The following is a 16,028-nucleotide window of genomic DNA, read 5'->3' as shown; positions in this document are numbered from 1 at the left end:
TATAAATTTTTTTTTTTTCCTAAAGAAGTTATGGAAAATGTCATTATTCCTGCATGTTCAGTGATGTCATTTGCACACAATCTAATTGGTAGTAGTACCGGTAGTAGTAGCAGGATGTTAAGATGTTTTAGGTTAATTTCTTGTTTTAGGTTATAATTCCTTGTTTTTCATTCACTTTGCCAGCACTATAAGCATGATAACATCTAAAAATTATGTTATCTGCTTTAGTTTTCCAGAGGTACTGTGTAAGCATTTTTGATAAAACTAACTTTTTGGCAAGAAAACAACAACAGTTAAGGCCAGAGTAATGGGAGACACATTCTTCCACGCCCGAATTTGAGATTTCTTGATACTTATGAACAGTAAGATGTATTCTTTCACTTGAAACTGATAAAATACCACTTGTTAATATTTCCTGCCATTTTTGCTTGATTTAAAAATCATTATTTCACTCTTTTCAACTCTAAAAAGTCACATGGCTCAAGACAGCTCAGTAAATTGGCGGGAAATAATGATTCAGGAATGCACGAATGCGAAATATTGTGATTACGCGCGCGATTCGTGACGCGGCGCAACTCTGCACGTATGTCCAACGCAGGCAAGTCGCATTCGGTATGTTGTTAACGCCAGCAAACGTGTGTAAACAAAACAAAGATTTGCAGTCAAAATGCGAATCAGATTTTTTAAATTATTTTGAATTTTGAGGCACTAAAAGCAGGCATTATGGATTCATTAATGCAAAAAGATGCAAATTTAGCCCATGCACCAGATACAGCTTTTACAAGCGTGAAAGTCTTACCGTTTTAAAATATAAGGACGTTTTGTGAATAATTTTGACATTTTTTTACTAAAACATCGATTTCTCAGAGTTCACTTTTGACAACATTGCACGATTTTTGTGACAAGATAACTCGAAAAATATACAAGCAAAAGGTAAATTTTTTGCACTATCGTTTAGAGCACATCAAAGTCCAGGGAAGGTTTTCTCATTTTTTCAAAATATTTGTTTTAAACAAAAATATACACCATTATGTGCAATTTTTAGCTTAATAGAGTGACAAAATCGCTTTTTTCACATGTTTTTTCCAATATTTCGAAAAAAGAAACAAATTTCAAAAAAATAAAAAACCTTCCCAAATTTCATGTCTCTTCTTAATGAAAAGCTAACTTAAATTTTTTTACTCCGAACTGATTTTTTCACAAAAAAAATTGGGGTAAAAAAGTGTATTTTTGTGATTTTTTTCAAAAACTAATGATTTAAACAAAAATCTGACGTCACCATGGGATTCCTCGACTCATTTCCTTTCCAAAAATGTATAGTTTTATATACTTTGGACATAAAATTCAAAAATAATGATGCTCGAAAAGGTCTATATTCTCTCCCATTACTCTGGCCTTAAATGGAAACAAACCCAAATATGTATCCTAGCTCGAAACCGTGCGTTATTTTTTAGGTAATATTATGCTTATTCTGTCTGCTTACTAAGTATGAATTTGATGGGTGGTTCCAGTTTTTCAAAAACAAGGAATTTCGAACAAATCAAAATCAAAAAGTACCAACAATAAAAAGGAAAGAGGAAGTTCATTGTACAAATCTTTTATATACCTTAAAATTGTAAGGCGTTTATTGTAAGGGCATGATCTCAGGAAGATCACTGAACTAGTTTGATATACTAGTATTGAAATTATCCATTGAACCTCACTAATATGGAATTGTTATTGATATGTATTTTTGTCGTTGATTGATTCAAATGTTATTAAACACTTTATAAATGAACAGTTATTTCACTTGCTTCTTCATTTTCAGTTTCTTGTGTCTGATCGTGCCCCAAGCATCGTACATCACATTTGTACAACTGATTCGTTCCGCCAGTCAAACGAGTTCTAATCTTTGTTGAGCCTGTCCAACTAACCAATATTAGTTAGTTGAGCCTGTCCAACTAACCAATATTAGTAGGATGAGACATCGTTTTTACGATCCTATAGGTTAGTACGGCAGGTTTGAAATTCGTAAAACCCATGCCGCACTAATCATTTCGTTGGTAAGGCACGTTAGTTAAGCATGCCTAACCAATATATAGCATCGCTTGTCATGCCGTACAAATCATTGATTAGTAGAACGAGACATCGTTTTTACTAACTTTTACTTAGTAGAACTTACGACATTATGTTTTCAGTGCATCACATATGCTTGAGCAAGCATTTTCAGCAGTTGACCATTGTTGACAGGTGTGAATATCAAGAATATGATGGAGAATGTATTTGAAAGTGGGAAAGTTCATCTTAAGGCCAATGAAAACAGCAAAGAATGCTGGGAAAAGGTGGAAATATCCTGTAAAGAAGCTGAAGATGAGCCCCTTAAGTTCTTGGAATTGTGGATTTCAATGTTACTTTGGTCCACCATTTATGACAATATCCTGTAAAGAAGCTGAAGATGAGCCCTTAAGTTCTTGGAATTGTGGATTTCAATGTTACTTTGGTCCACTATTTATGACAATATCCTGTAAAGAAGCTGAAGATGAGCCCCTTAAGTTCTTGGAATTGTGGATTTCAATGTTACTTTGGTCCACTATTTATGACACTTTCATGTCATGCATGTGGTGATATTTAAAAGTTAATCAAGTTAACATAATGCGGTAAATTTTTAATTCTCGTATTTCAGCACATTTTATCATAAATTTGGCATAAATAAATTGGTTAAAATATTTTGGTATTTGAGTTAAACATGTTAAACAAGTCTTCTACCACCAAAGAGACCAAAGTGGATCAATTTCAACAAATGTGTGATCTGTCAACATGATCAACTTGATGCTAGTGATATGCCAAGAAGTGCTAAAAAGAAATCAATAGAAACTTTTTATTTCTGCGCCGAATCTTTAGCATGACCAAGTTTACAATCGCCTTGAATCAGATTGATCAAACCTCACAAACATTAATGTTAATTGGCACCATTCTTGTTATTCATCATATACAAGCCAAGAGAATCTTAAGTATGTTGGATGGACTTGCTTCCATAGAAATTAATATAAAAGTTGGATAACAAAAAGCCGATATAAACAACTGAACTTTTTCCCTATCTAGATTCCGATAGAAGATCTAAAGAATGAGCGTAATGAGACAACGTACTTCACTATATTCATTGATGGAAGCACTGACATTTCAACAACAGAAAGAGGGATGATGTATGTTTTCTACGTGCAAGAAGGGCTATCCAAAGTCAGGTTTCTGAAACTAAAGATCCTCACATCAGCTGCAGCCAGCGGTATTACGGGATACAACAGCTATCAAGTCCGTTATGGAGGAGTTCAACTTGACAGCACAGCTTGGTTACCTTTTGCAGCGATGGAGCGTCTGTGAATGTGGTGTTGTGACAAGGCTTTGTGAGGAATACCCTGACCTTATTGGCATTCCATTGCATGAACCACCACCTTAAGCTGGCTGCCAAGGATGTTTTTGACGACAGTGCCATTGAAGAGATTTCGGTCTGTTGAATTCATATTTATATCCTTTGTACACAAGAAGTTCAAAACAGTGGGAGAAACTACAAGAGGTGAGACTTTAAACACACAGACCCATACACCCCTCCAGCACACCACCACTCCCACATACATAGTCTTACTCTTACATGATTATTTTTGGGTATAAATTGTATTATTTCTATTTTATTAAACTATTTATTAAAATGTAATCATGTATCATTAACTTTACTTTTACATTGTAATTTATCGTTTCACTTTTTCTGAAGCTGGCTGCCATAATGGAAGAAGACTGGCCAATGGAACCCGATTAGTACAGTATAAAAACCCAGCAGTGTGAGCCCCCCGGGTGAGCCCTCATCAAATCATATGCAGCAATAGTTGCTCATCTTGAAAACGAAGTGGCCAGTAGTGGTGATGTGCTCTTGGCAGAAAAGACATAACTCAAGGGATACTTGAACAAGATGAAGTCCGTCAAATTTGTCTTCTTTTGCTTCTTCAGGCATTGATTTCCCCACTTATCAACAGTCATAATGACAGAGTATCACACATGTGTAAAACATTCTTGCCGGGCCGGTATCGTCATGGCGGACAGCAAAACTTGGGTGGAATTGCTAAAGGGATGGGGACTGGGGACGCTGATCCCCTCATTTAGAGGTGAGTTTTCATGTTTTATAACATAAGTTATTTACTGGTATCTGATACTAAATCATGGCATATATAACTAAATACAGGTCTCTAGCAAAAAATAATGGTAACCAATTTGGAGACTGCTTACTATTTGGTGATGTTCTGGAGGGTCCAAACAAACTACCAAAATTGTTTAATATTGGCTATGATGTCATCTCAATGCCTACTTTTCCCAGGTTGTTTCTACAGATTTCTCTATATAGAGATACAGTAAGAAATGGTGAATAAGTAGGGATTTTGTGAAAATCTACTGCCTGGGCAAAACATGCTCCGATCTTACTGATATTTTAGCACAATAGTAGTATGTACCCTAGTAAAATTCTCCGAGAGTTCCAAGTCGATCCGAGAAAAAAGGTGTTTTTCGCCCCACCCTAATACACATGGTTTGGAAAAAAATGTTGACAATGGTTTCCAGGGAGTTGTCAAACCAAGGTTATTCCAGGCTATTGGATAATTTAGCTCTTAATACCATGCTTGGCTTTGCTGGTAGTTTTTCAGCAACTTTTTCTGCAGATTTTGCAAGACAATGAAGCGTGACACACAACAGCAAGTGGAAGAGGATGAAGAATCACTTCGAACCAAAGATTATATAAAACCACTTTTACAAGAATCACTGAGAACTGATTCTCCGATTCATGTAGAAATTAGGCATAAACTTCTTTATGTGCAATTACAGACACTTAGTGCATGAGTCCAATTATTGCTTTGTTTATTTATTTATTATTTATTAAAACCATATTTATACAGGGTTACCCTTCAGATAAATCTGCTATTACAGGGGCCCTGTGGTGGAGAAAAGGAAACACAGATCACTAGATAGATAGATAGATAGATACCTCAAGTTATTAAAGGATTCAAAATGCTTGTGAAATGGTATGCCTTTTCAGCAGTTGCATTTTTTCTGGAATAAGGAGCAGTGCTAGTTGTTAGAAAAGCTAAAATTTTGTTTCAGATTGTTTTGTTTATTTGAAGATCCCTTGCTGAGAATTACATTTCCTGCCATACAATTCTGAGCCTCTTTTATATGATTATTTTTCTTTCTTTCTTTCATTCTTTTGTTCAGGAAAACATTGTACTAGACAAGGATATCCAAGAAAGTAGACCACAGCCATTAATTCTTCTGATAGGCACACTGATGAATCCACTGCAGATATTTCTAATCATAGAAGGAAGAGCAATACAAAAGACCACCTTGATGAATGCGATTGATGCGTGCTATAAAACCAGCTATGTTCTGGACTTAGAATACCAGCCCCAGTGCTGCGGAGCATGGGAGTTTCTCCAAACGTGCATCTATGAGATGGGAGGGACAGTCAACATGAACCCTACACGTACAAAGGAATGGAGTCAGGAAGATGTTGTTGTTGGTTGGCTTATAAGTTGTGGGTTTGAAGAAAATGATGCAGACAGGTTCAGAGGTAAACTTAAGTTTTAGGTGTATGGTTGTGTTTGTGTCAACAATTATGTCAGACTTTTTGCTAAATATATGGTCTAACATGAACAGTTCAAATCATGAGTTGAAATTCAAATTTTGATCTATCCGGGACCAACGTCCAAATTATTTGTTTTAATATCAGTCTTGCATTTTCATTGAAATTGAAAAACCACCTTGTTTTTAAATTGAGAATCCTAGATTGAGTCTTATTGCAGTTTTCTTCAAATACCAATTTTTATCAAATAAAAATACCAAAATCCACCATGCATTATTGACTCAAAATGATATAAACTCTCACTCTCTTTTCTCACTGCATTGAATTTACAGTTTGGAATGGGGTCAACTATGCAAAGTACCATGTCTGACCATGGTGCTGTGTTGAATATTCCCACATGCTCATCATTCTTGCTAGCACCCCCTGCATCACAGTCAACCTCAATGATATTTGACGTCAACAGCATCAGCAGTGAAGATGGTTTAGCAGATGTCAAGCCACTATATTCAGATGTACCAGGTATATATTGACTACACATAAATAATTTGGATACATTTTGTCAACTGTATTTTCTATTATTTTGTCAAATGTTTAATAATGAAGAAATGTATGGCTTGTGGAAATTGTTATGACAGATGTTGAAATTGTGTACAGCACAAGCAAGAATTTTGAGATAAGATCAGTATCCCTTTACAGTTTTAAAATTATTGTTTTGATTCTCGATCAGAGGATTTTTTTGGAGTTTTTTTTCAATGTAAAATAAGCATTGTTATTATAGTTTTCGGTCTTATCAAACATGGTGCTCGAGGAAAGGAGAAGGCCCTTTTTCTTTTTCTTTTTTTTCAAATGTGATATTCTGAGGGATAAACCCTTGTTGCTGTTATTGGATGGTTGTTGCAGGTAAGATTAGTAGTAATGACACAGCTCAAAACAATAATTTGCATACAAATTGTGACATTATATAATTATATATATACCTTGTTTTCTAAATTTCAGAGAAGGAGAAGAGTGACTTGACAATTTTGGTTCTGCCTTTGTTGTTCCCTCCTGGTCAAATACAGCGGTCAAAAGGTACAAAACACCAACGAGCAACAGTATCTGAAGCATGTACTGCATTTATTCAGTGCAAAGAGGTAGGATATAGACTGATTTCCATTTTCAATTCAAATGCTGAGTATTTGTTTAGGTAATTTTCACACAAGTTACTATTGTTTTATCCATTTCAAATTGTTACACCCCTCTAAATTTTAGCTTCCTTCAAGTATAAATTTGGTGTTCACCTACTGTAGGATTAATCAGTGACATCGCCACATCTGCTTCATGCAGAACTTGATATTGTCTCTCTCCCTCTCTCTCTCTCTCCCCTCTCTTGGTTGCAGATTTGCCAAGAATAGATTGATTGTCACATTTTCTGGCTATTACATTTTGAAATCTCTTTCCTTGTATCTATTACAAAATACACATCTGACACAAATTACACATTTTGAAATGTTTTTGGGGGCTTGCCATGAAATGGTACGCTATTTGGCCCCATTTATTGAGTCTCCATTGGCAACAAATGTGACGATTCAGTGGATTTCCCATGGGATAATAGTAATACACAGCCTATAATGAGTTCCTAATTGTTTTTATACTCTAGCAGGCATGAGAACACCACAACTTCATGAAATAGTCTGGAAAGCGTGTGAAACTGTATTTGAAAAACAGATTTAATTTTTAATTGTAAACTTTCACTTTAAAAAAAACCTGCAAACAGCTTTTCAGCTGGAAATGATCATGCTTGCTCTAGGTATGGAAGCTTTTTTTTTTCAAAACAATTTTCCATTGTATTAATAATATTACATCACATCCCTTGTATTTCATATATTTTATGCAGGTTGGAACTAATATGCCAACATTTCTGGAACAGCATGGGCAAAGACAACCTTTTATCCTAGCACTTGAACACCAAGCAGCAAGACCTGAGCAAGTATTTGTAATCATTGAACAGGAGACAATACCTTGCTCAAGCCTGCTTCAAGGTGTAGATGTTTGTTTTAAACTCATCTACGTCTTGGATGTAGACTACCCATGGCAATGCCAGCACGTATGGGATTTCATACAAAAGTTCATATTTGAGCTAGGAGAGGGAAAGGGTCGCAATACTTCAGTACCAGCCATCACATTATTCAGAAATTTTCTTGAAACCCAAATGTGAACCAATTTCACAAGTGCCTAGTTATAACCAGTAAAAAAGTGTTTGTAAGTCTGAAAATATGATTGAACTGTTAAAGTTACAGTGGTTACTACATTTTACTTGTTATTTCACATCATGCTGGGATTTCAGTCTAGATATAGGTGAATTAAAGTTGGAACATTTTCACTAGTCCGACTAGCGTCTTCAGCAGATGGTGATGCTGTGTTGATATCTTGTCTACAATCTGGATATCTCTCACTGATGACGTCATATGATTGACAGAATGACATCATAGGATGTTACGATGTAGCGCCCCCCCCCCCTGGGCATCAGCAAGTTATCCCAAATAGGATCTATTTCTAGTCCTTGGTCACGATTTAGTCTCGTTTTTTTGGAAAAGTGCATAGCAGTTGATGGAAATTGCATCGCAAAATGCGATGCGATACCATCGAATTCGACCGCTGGTCAGCCTATCTTCATCCAGCGAGATACATCCGGTATTTAAAGAGGCATCCGACGGGCCCCAATTCAACAATACAACCATATTAAATCTAACGAATAAGACGTTCGGATTATACCATCCGGTAGATCATCACATTGACCCAGTTCCCACAGTATATATAACGCAACATGCAGCGACTTGTTTCGACCGCAAGTATGTATATAGCGAGACAATTGTACAGTCACGTGATCTGTCGTCGAGTATATAAACGGCCAAGAAGGCAGTAGTCTTCACACACGTACGATGGTACGAACAAACAAACTTCGAGAGGTGGTGGACGACCATTTGGTATAGTAGCCTGTTTTGACCCACGATCTGTAGCTTTCCGACCAAACATCATGAAATGTACACGGTGTTACAGACAATTCAGCTATGCAGGGAATCTGGCTCGGCATGAGAGAGAGTTTCATGGGCCATCAGTGTTTCAATATAATTGCCCTATATCTCCAAGCCAGGGTTTTGTACGCCGATTTGATTTAAGGGAACATTACAAACGGAAGCACGATGATGTTGTGCCTGCGGAGATCCCCCGAGACATTTCGACTGCAAGCGGCAGTGCAGACATGACGGAGAAAAGGCCAGCCGAGATCATGGAAGTTACGCCAACAAAGAAGAAAGCCACTCCGAAACCTACCAAGGGAGGCAATCCGGAATCACTGACCTTGTCGGATAGTGGATTTCATCCCCTGCCTCAACTAGCGAAGGCGGTGTGATGAGTAGTGGAGGTGGAGAACGAGATTGTCGCGTGGTGGTGCAAAATTCGGAACCAGCGGCACGAGATGTGAGTAGAGCAGAAAATGCAGACCAACAGCAAGATTTGGGGCCAAGTGACGTGCATGCCGATCAGGGAGAATACCAGGCTTTGAGGGGTAATCAGGTCCATTCAGCCGAACCAGACGCCAGTACCCAACGGGGAAAACCTGCTATGTGGAGCTCCTGGTCAGTCGAATTTAAATGCAATACATATTATCAGGCATGATGCGTACGGTCAGAATCAGAGTCAAATAAGGCCCATTATTTCTAGTACACGCGCAAATTCAGCCACAAATTCCCGGGAGGACCCGTAACTTATGGTAGGTAATGAGAAGTTAGACTTCAATTGTATCTAAATTTTGGGCTCTGGAAATTCGCGGGAGAGGGCCCCTTAACTTACGGAGAAAATTATTATTATTATTATCTTGCTGGACATCCTAGATGACAAGACTGCAGCACATGTTTAACCACACATAGTTCTTTGGGACAGTGAACATATCACAGTGACATATGTTGTATCAGACAGGTGTGTTGTGGATTGCCAGAGTCAGGAGGTCTCAGTGACTATCTTGACACTAAACAGTCTGGTTAGACTGCCGAATCTGGAAGCACTGCCCACGACGGCACCAACATTCCAATTCAGGTAGTTTCCCTTCCCAGTATGCATTGAATATAAAAAAACAAAAGTTGGGTACCTTTTTGAAGGGTCGATCTGTCGGTTATGGCAAAAAACAATTTTTTATATGCCTTATAATGTGCACATATCTACATGTTGTTATAGTTGATGAGTTGAAATTATCAATTAATAGTACAGGTGCATAAACATGAGTTAAAAATTTCCATTGAGAAATACTTTACAGTGCTTGTGTCAGGGGGGAACAATTTGGAAGAAAATGTAGCAAAACAATCATCAGAACTGTTGGAGGAAGCTTTTGGAAAAATAGGTGACAACTGCCAAGACAAATTCCCAAAACGATGTCATAAGTGCCAGCTCCCTCTATCTCTAATTGAAAGGGAAGTTGATTAGGAAATCACAAAGGAACCCCCCACAGAAGAGACGGAGAACAGCATGCCAGGAAATTGGCAAGGAGAAGTCAAAGACTTTTGAACAGTCATCAAGTGAAGCTTAGCTTGTGATCTTTATGGTCACATCCCAATTAACCACCTTGACCAGCCAATCACGATGAAACCAAGGGATCCAGTGTTTACCAATCCCAATTCTTATGAAAGTCTCATTGAAGAGTTGTGTGCCGTTGGACATGATCTATGTATTCAAAAGTACAGTCAGCACCAGAAAGTGGATGGTTTGCTGTACTCACTGGCACATCGTCTCCTGAAAGAGACATTTACATGTAGGCACTGTAGAAAGGCTGTTTTTACAAGGAAGGCCATGGCAACACATATGTGAAAGAGCATAACCTTACCCTGGAAAAGGAAGAGGATTTTGTTCCAGAATTTGACTGGGTATTGTTACGTATAGGATACGGCCACTATGGGATGAACATGGTAAATTAGCATGCTTGTGAATCCTATAAAGGATCATATTATTTATTAGTAATAAAACAAAACCAGAAAGGGTCCCATACAGGGTTCCCATACATCTTGACTTACGCCATGAAACACCAGCTTACTGGGTGGCACTTGCTGATCTCATCGTTCTGATTTCATTGCATTGCTTGATACCAGATCATGCCAAACCTCCTTGTACCTGTTTAACTAAATTTTTCAGTAATATTTCAAATTCGGTTATAATCCACAAATTTTGCAGCAAGTGCTTCTTTTTATTGGAAGGACAGCAGGAACTTCAAGCATGCCCCATTTGTCAGATGTATATTTTAAGTAGAGGAAGCATTTCGTATTTTATTGAAATTCCTCTGATTCCCCGACTTCAGGATATGTTCCTTCGTGATGATTTTTATGATGACATTCAGCATCGCTTCACCATACAGAAAAAGAACATTAACAACATAGAAGATATTTAATATTGGAAGCTATACAATGAGTTTGCACAAGAGGGGGGAGTTGGCTTTTGTCATCACCTAATAACCTCCGTTTATTGTGATATACCGGCGGGATTCCATTATTTAAATCCTCATTGATGTCGTTCTGCCAACTGTTTTTTTCCTGCCAATGAACTCCCTTATAAAAAACGTACATTGAAAGAAAATGTTTTAATTGCTGGTCTATGGTTTGGAGACTGTGCCACCGCCTTTCAAGCAGGTCAGGCAAGAAAAAAAACTGCAAAAGGTGAAGGAAAAAGATGGAATAGATTTGGGCTGCTCATTGCAGACAATCATGGAGCAGTCTAAAGGTCCCATTGAAAACCTGTATCCCATTGGAACCTTTGGCAGATTATTTTGGGATCAGCAGAAGGAGGCAGCCCAGGCATGTGATAAAACTGGCCACCTGATGCTGATAAAATTATCTTAATTTAAAAATAGTGTCAGGAAAAGTGTTCAACACTGTTAGAAGTGTTCTCAAATTACCATGCCTGACAACATTGAGGGAATTTTATACCCATTGGAGTGGTTTCATGTCCAGGCTGGCAATGTCAAGATGCTGTAGACATTGGCTTGAGATGCTGCAAATGAATGAGGAGTGTATTTTGAACAAACTGATAGAGACATTTCCTTGCTTCAAAGATGTATCATTCGTCACCAAAGCAACATTCTGGCTCATCAAAATAGTCTGTCAGGGTATGTTAAGAAGGTCAAAGGGATAATGTACAATGACATGGTGGCTAAAACAGCTGGCGACATTTTCCACACAATAGGTCATTGGTCTTCCACACCTCTCATTCTAACCACGCGTGGGATAGCACACTGTAAAAAGGGTGTCTTGCAAATAAACATGTCTTAAATTTGATGTGTCTTTATCTGGTATCTTTTCCCAAGACACTTCAAACCACATAGCATCTTCTCCCTAGACATGTCTTAATTACACATATATTATTCTGTGTCATGACTTATCATAGTAAACATGTCTTGACAGAAGACACAACACACATGTTCATTTGGAGATGCGTCTTGGACCAAGTTGCCAGTCCTACTTGATGCCTGAGATCAAGACACTAAATAAGACATGTCTATCTTTAGAAATGTTGTAGAACACGTCTTAAAACCAGTGTGTCTTGAATGGAGACATATCACACGCGACCAATTGGAGATGCGTCTTGGAAGAAGTTACCAGTCCAACTTGACGCATGGATTAATGTTGAAGAACAAGTCTTAAAACCAGTGTGTCTTGAATGGAGACATATCACACGCGACCAATTGGAGACGCGTCTTGGAAGAAGTTGCAATTGATGCATGGAATTATAAATAAGACCCCGTGATACAGTTTGTAATACAAAACTAGGCCTATGGAAAGACGCGTCCATATGGCTATTTTGTGAAAAAATTATCAAGAAAGCTGAGAAATCTACGACTCAATGCAAAGAAGAGATCAGAGAGTGCTAATAGTCCCCCACCAGTAGAATCAAAGAAAAGAAGAAAGATGAGTGCACCTGCAGAGAAGAGCGCCAGATAGTGCATGTAACGTAGCATTGACCATCCCACTCTTGTCAAATTTAACTCATTATGTTTGATTTTCACTGATTTATTCAAAGATCAGTACAAGCAAAATTGCTTTTAATTTAAAGTAGACTTAGGCCAAAACATGCTGATTATTAACTGCATCTTACTCTTGCAGCCACTGGTGGAGTGATACTTAGTGATGATTCGAAGTACAAAGAAGACCTCCAGGTTATGAAGACTTTGTGGCAATGTGACAAACCAGACAAAGCAAAAATAAAATCATGGCAAGAACCTTCAAAATGCGCCGGTTGTGGATAAATGGAATGCAATCTCCGGACATGTCAGAGATTCTGGAGAACTTTCCAGTGCATCGGATAGATGAGGAATTTAAGCTCGGTGACATGTGCAGTAAAGGGGAAAAACTAAGGCTGTATCTTTTCACAAAGCTGAAGGATCAGTCGAGAGACTCGAGCTCAGACTCATCAGACTTGCGTGATTTTGAGGTTCCAGCTACTGCCAGCAGTCCACCTACAGTTGCTTTTACTTGCTAATAATGGCGGATGTGCAACATGTGTGTGTTATTTCTTCGTATGTTTAGTCAATATTTACATACCTTTTATTGAGCTTTTATTTCTTCTTTGGAGGTTCCAGGGAAACAACATTACCCAGTGAATATTCTGAGGACTTTAGTTTACATTTTTGTATCCAGTGAGTTGCAGAATTTTATGGTACTTTCTGTTTGATCCTTGCATCATTCACTGATAAATTTTGAGGTTGCAAAATTTTGCACCTTTTCAAGATACGGACAGTGACGGAGATTGTATGTTGCATTGAACTTGATTTAACTTTCTGTGTTTACATATGTCATTATGGCATCTTTACAGGCAGCTATTAAAAGACAACTTGAAGAATCATTTGCTAATAACTCTCAGCAAACAACAAGTACACCAGGTAAAAACAATCCTAGTAAGAGAAACAAAATGGACTTGGGACTTGATGAAAGCATTGTTGGTGCTGTGAATGAATAAATCAATGACCCAATTGATAATGCTCTTACCTCAGTCAATCAAAATTATCAGATAGGAGCAAAAAAACAAGAAGATCGCTGAATCAGTTCTGAAGCAGCTTAAACCTGTGCTTATTGATGCCATCAACAAATCTCTTGACATGTTTTTCAAGGAAATGATAACACAGCTGAATGACAAAGTGAATATCATTGCAAATTCAATCCAGAAACAGAGTTTGCTTGCTCACTATGAAAGAGACAAGATTGAACAGTATACACGCGCAGGGAGAACTTTAGAGTTTTTGGGTTGGATATCGAAGAAGATGATGATAATAACAAGATAACTGACAAAGTTTGTCATATGGCAAACAGTATTGAAGTGAATCTCAACAAAGAAGACATTGTTGCTTGCCACAGAGCTGGGTCAGTCCGTGTCAAATCAACCAATTTTCTGAAAAGTTCCCAGGTGACCCTCTCAGATTTTGATGAAATTCCATCAGAGTAATCTTTTGTGGCCACAATGAACCCATACAAAAATTTGGCCTCATAGGCCATGTCGTTTTTGAGAAATGGCCATTTGAAGTTTGGCCCAGACCCCCCCTTTTTGGCACTCGCGAGTGTCATTGGTCATTTTTACCAACTTTGGTAGCTCATAACTTCTTGTTCTAAACATATCTAAAGCTGCAATCTTGGATTCTAGCTAACCTTATGTCACATTTTCAGAATCTGGCTCTAAATTTCAGATATCTACTTTCCTTTTAAAGTTATGAGCATCCAAAGTTGGTCATTTATTCAACTGCAAGTGTGATTTTGTCATTTTGGGGGTCCCCTGGTGCCAAAAATATGTGATCATATGACTCAAATGTCATAGATACATTGTCTATGGGTACATATCTCAGCCCACAAGCAAGTTTGAGCAAATCAAATCATTGATGGAGGAATAGGCGGCATCCAAAGTTGGGTCCGGGTGAAAATTTGCCGGGAGACCCCCCTCTTTCTGACCATGGTTGACCATGTGGACAGTTAAAACTTGAATTGAAATTTACAGCCATGAAACATACTAATAAGACCTACCTAGAAACAAAAATTCAGCTTTGGTACTCAACCCCATCATAGTTAGATGGCAGCTTGAAAATAGGGTGAAAAAAAATTTCTTGTCTAAGGGTGTTGAATTCAGCAACCATGACAATAAAATTGGCAAAATTTGACTAAGTATTTTCACAAGTTATCTCAAGTGTCATATGAAATATGTTTTGGATGTGTTTTAGAGGCTAACTAACACATCTAGAGTAGTCTGTAAGGTACGACCCAAAATTATGAACATATACTTAGTCAAATTTGGCATATTTTGTTACCATGGCTGCTTGAATTCAACACCCTTAGACAAGAAATAACAGGTTTTCCTCCCTATTTTCAAGAGCCGTCTAACTATGATGGAGTTGAGTACCAAAGCTGAATTTTTGTTTCTAGGTAGGTCTTATTAGTATGTTTCATGGCTGTAAATTTCAATTCATGTTTTAACTGTCCACATGGTCAACCATTGTGCAACTTTGCAGCTTTATATCTGTTCAGAACAAGAAGTTATGAGCTACCAAAGTTGGTAAAATCACCAATGACACTCGAGAGAGCCAAAAAGGGGGGGGTCTGGGCCAAACTTCAAACGGCCATTTCTCAAAAACGACATGGCCTATGAGGCCAATTTTTGTATGGGTTCATTGTGGCCACAAAAGATTACTCTGATGGAATTTCATCAAAATCTGAGAGGGTCACCTGGGGACCCCTGGTTGATTTGATATGGACTGACCCAGCTGGCAAACCAACTGCCAAGCAAGTACCGGTAATCTGCCGACTTAATAGAAGAAACAAAAAGGATGAATTGTTGAAAAACAAGAAAAAACTGAAAGCAGCTAATCCAGGCTCCCCAGTATATGTGAATGAAGATCTAACGCCGCTTCGTGTTAAGATGCTCAAAGTTGTCAAAGAACATTACAAGGGTGCTCATACAGTTAATGGCAAAATAGTAGTGTACAACAAGGATGGTAAGCGTACCTACGTTGATACACCAGATGACTTGTTTAAAGTTGGAATTAATGTGGATGACTCTCTACTGAAAAGACTGGGATTGGAAAGTTACTTGATTCATACAGACAGTAAATAGGGAGAGCTGGAAGAGCGGTTGAGGTTGGTTTACCACGAAAACTTCTGAACTCAATGAACATGACTATTTTACTTCCAAAGACTTAAAATGGTGCTTACTTCATGTGTGCGGATTAAAATCCAAACTTATTGCCAATGACTTAAATGATTTTATTGATGTTTATGATGTCATTGCACTTACTGAAACAAAGCTTAGTAGTCTAGATGATTTACAAGATAACTTCAATGATTTCTGTGTGTTTGTTCAAAACAGAAAAAATGCAAAACGTGCCTCTGGTGGAATTGCATTATTGGTCAAAAATAATATTGCAAAATATTTTGTT

The sequence above is a fragment of the Amphiura filiformis genome, unplaced genomic scaffold (genome assembly GCF_039555335.1).
Source record: "Amphiura filiformis unplaced genomic scaffold, Afil_fr2py scaffold_26, whole genome shotgun sequence".
NCBI classification, from domain to species: domain Eukaryota; kingdom Metazoa; phylum Echinodermata; class Ophiuroidea; order Amphilepidida; family Amphiuridae; genus Amphiura; species Amphiura filiformis.
This window is presented reverse-complemented; position numbering follows the sequence as displayed.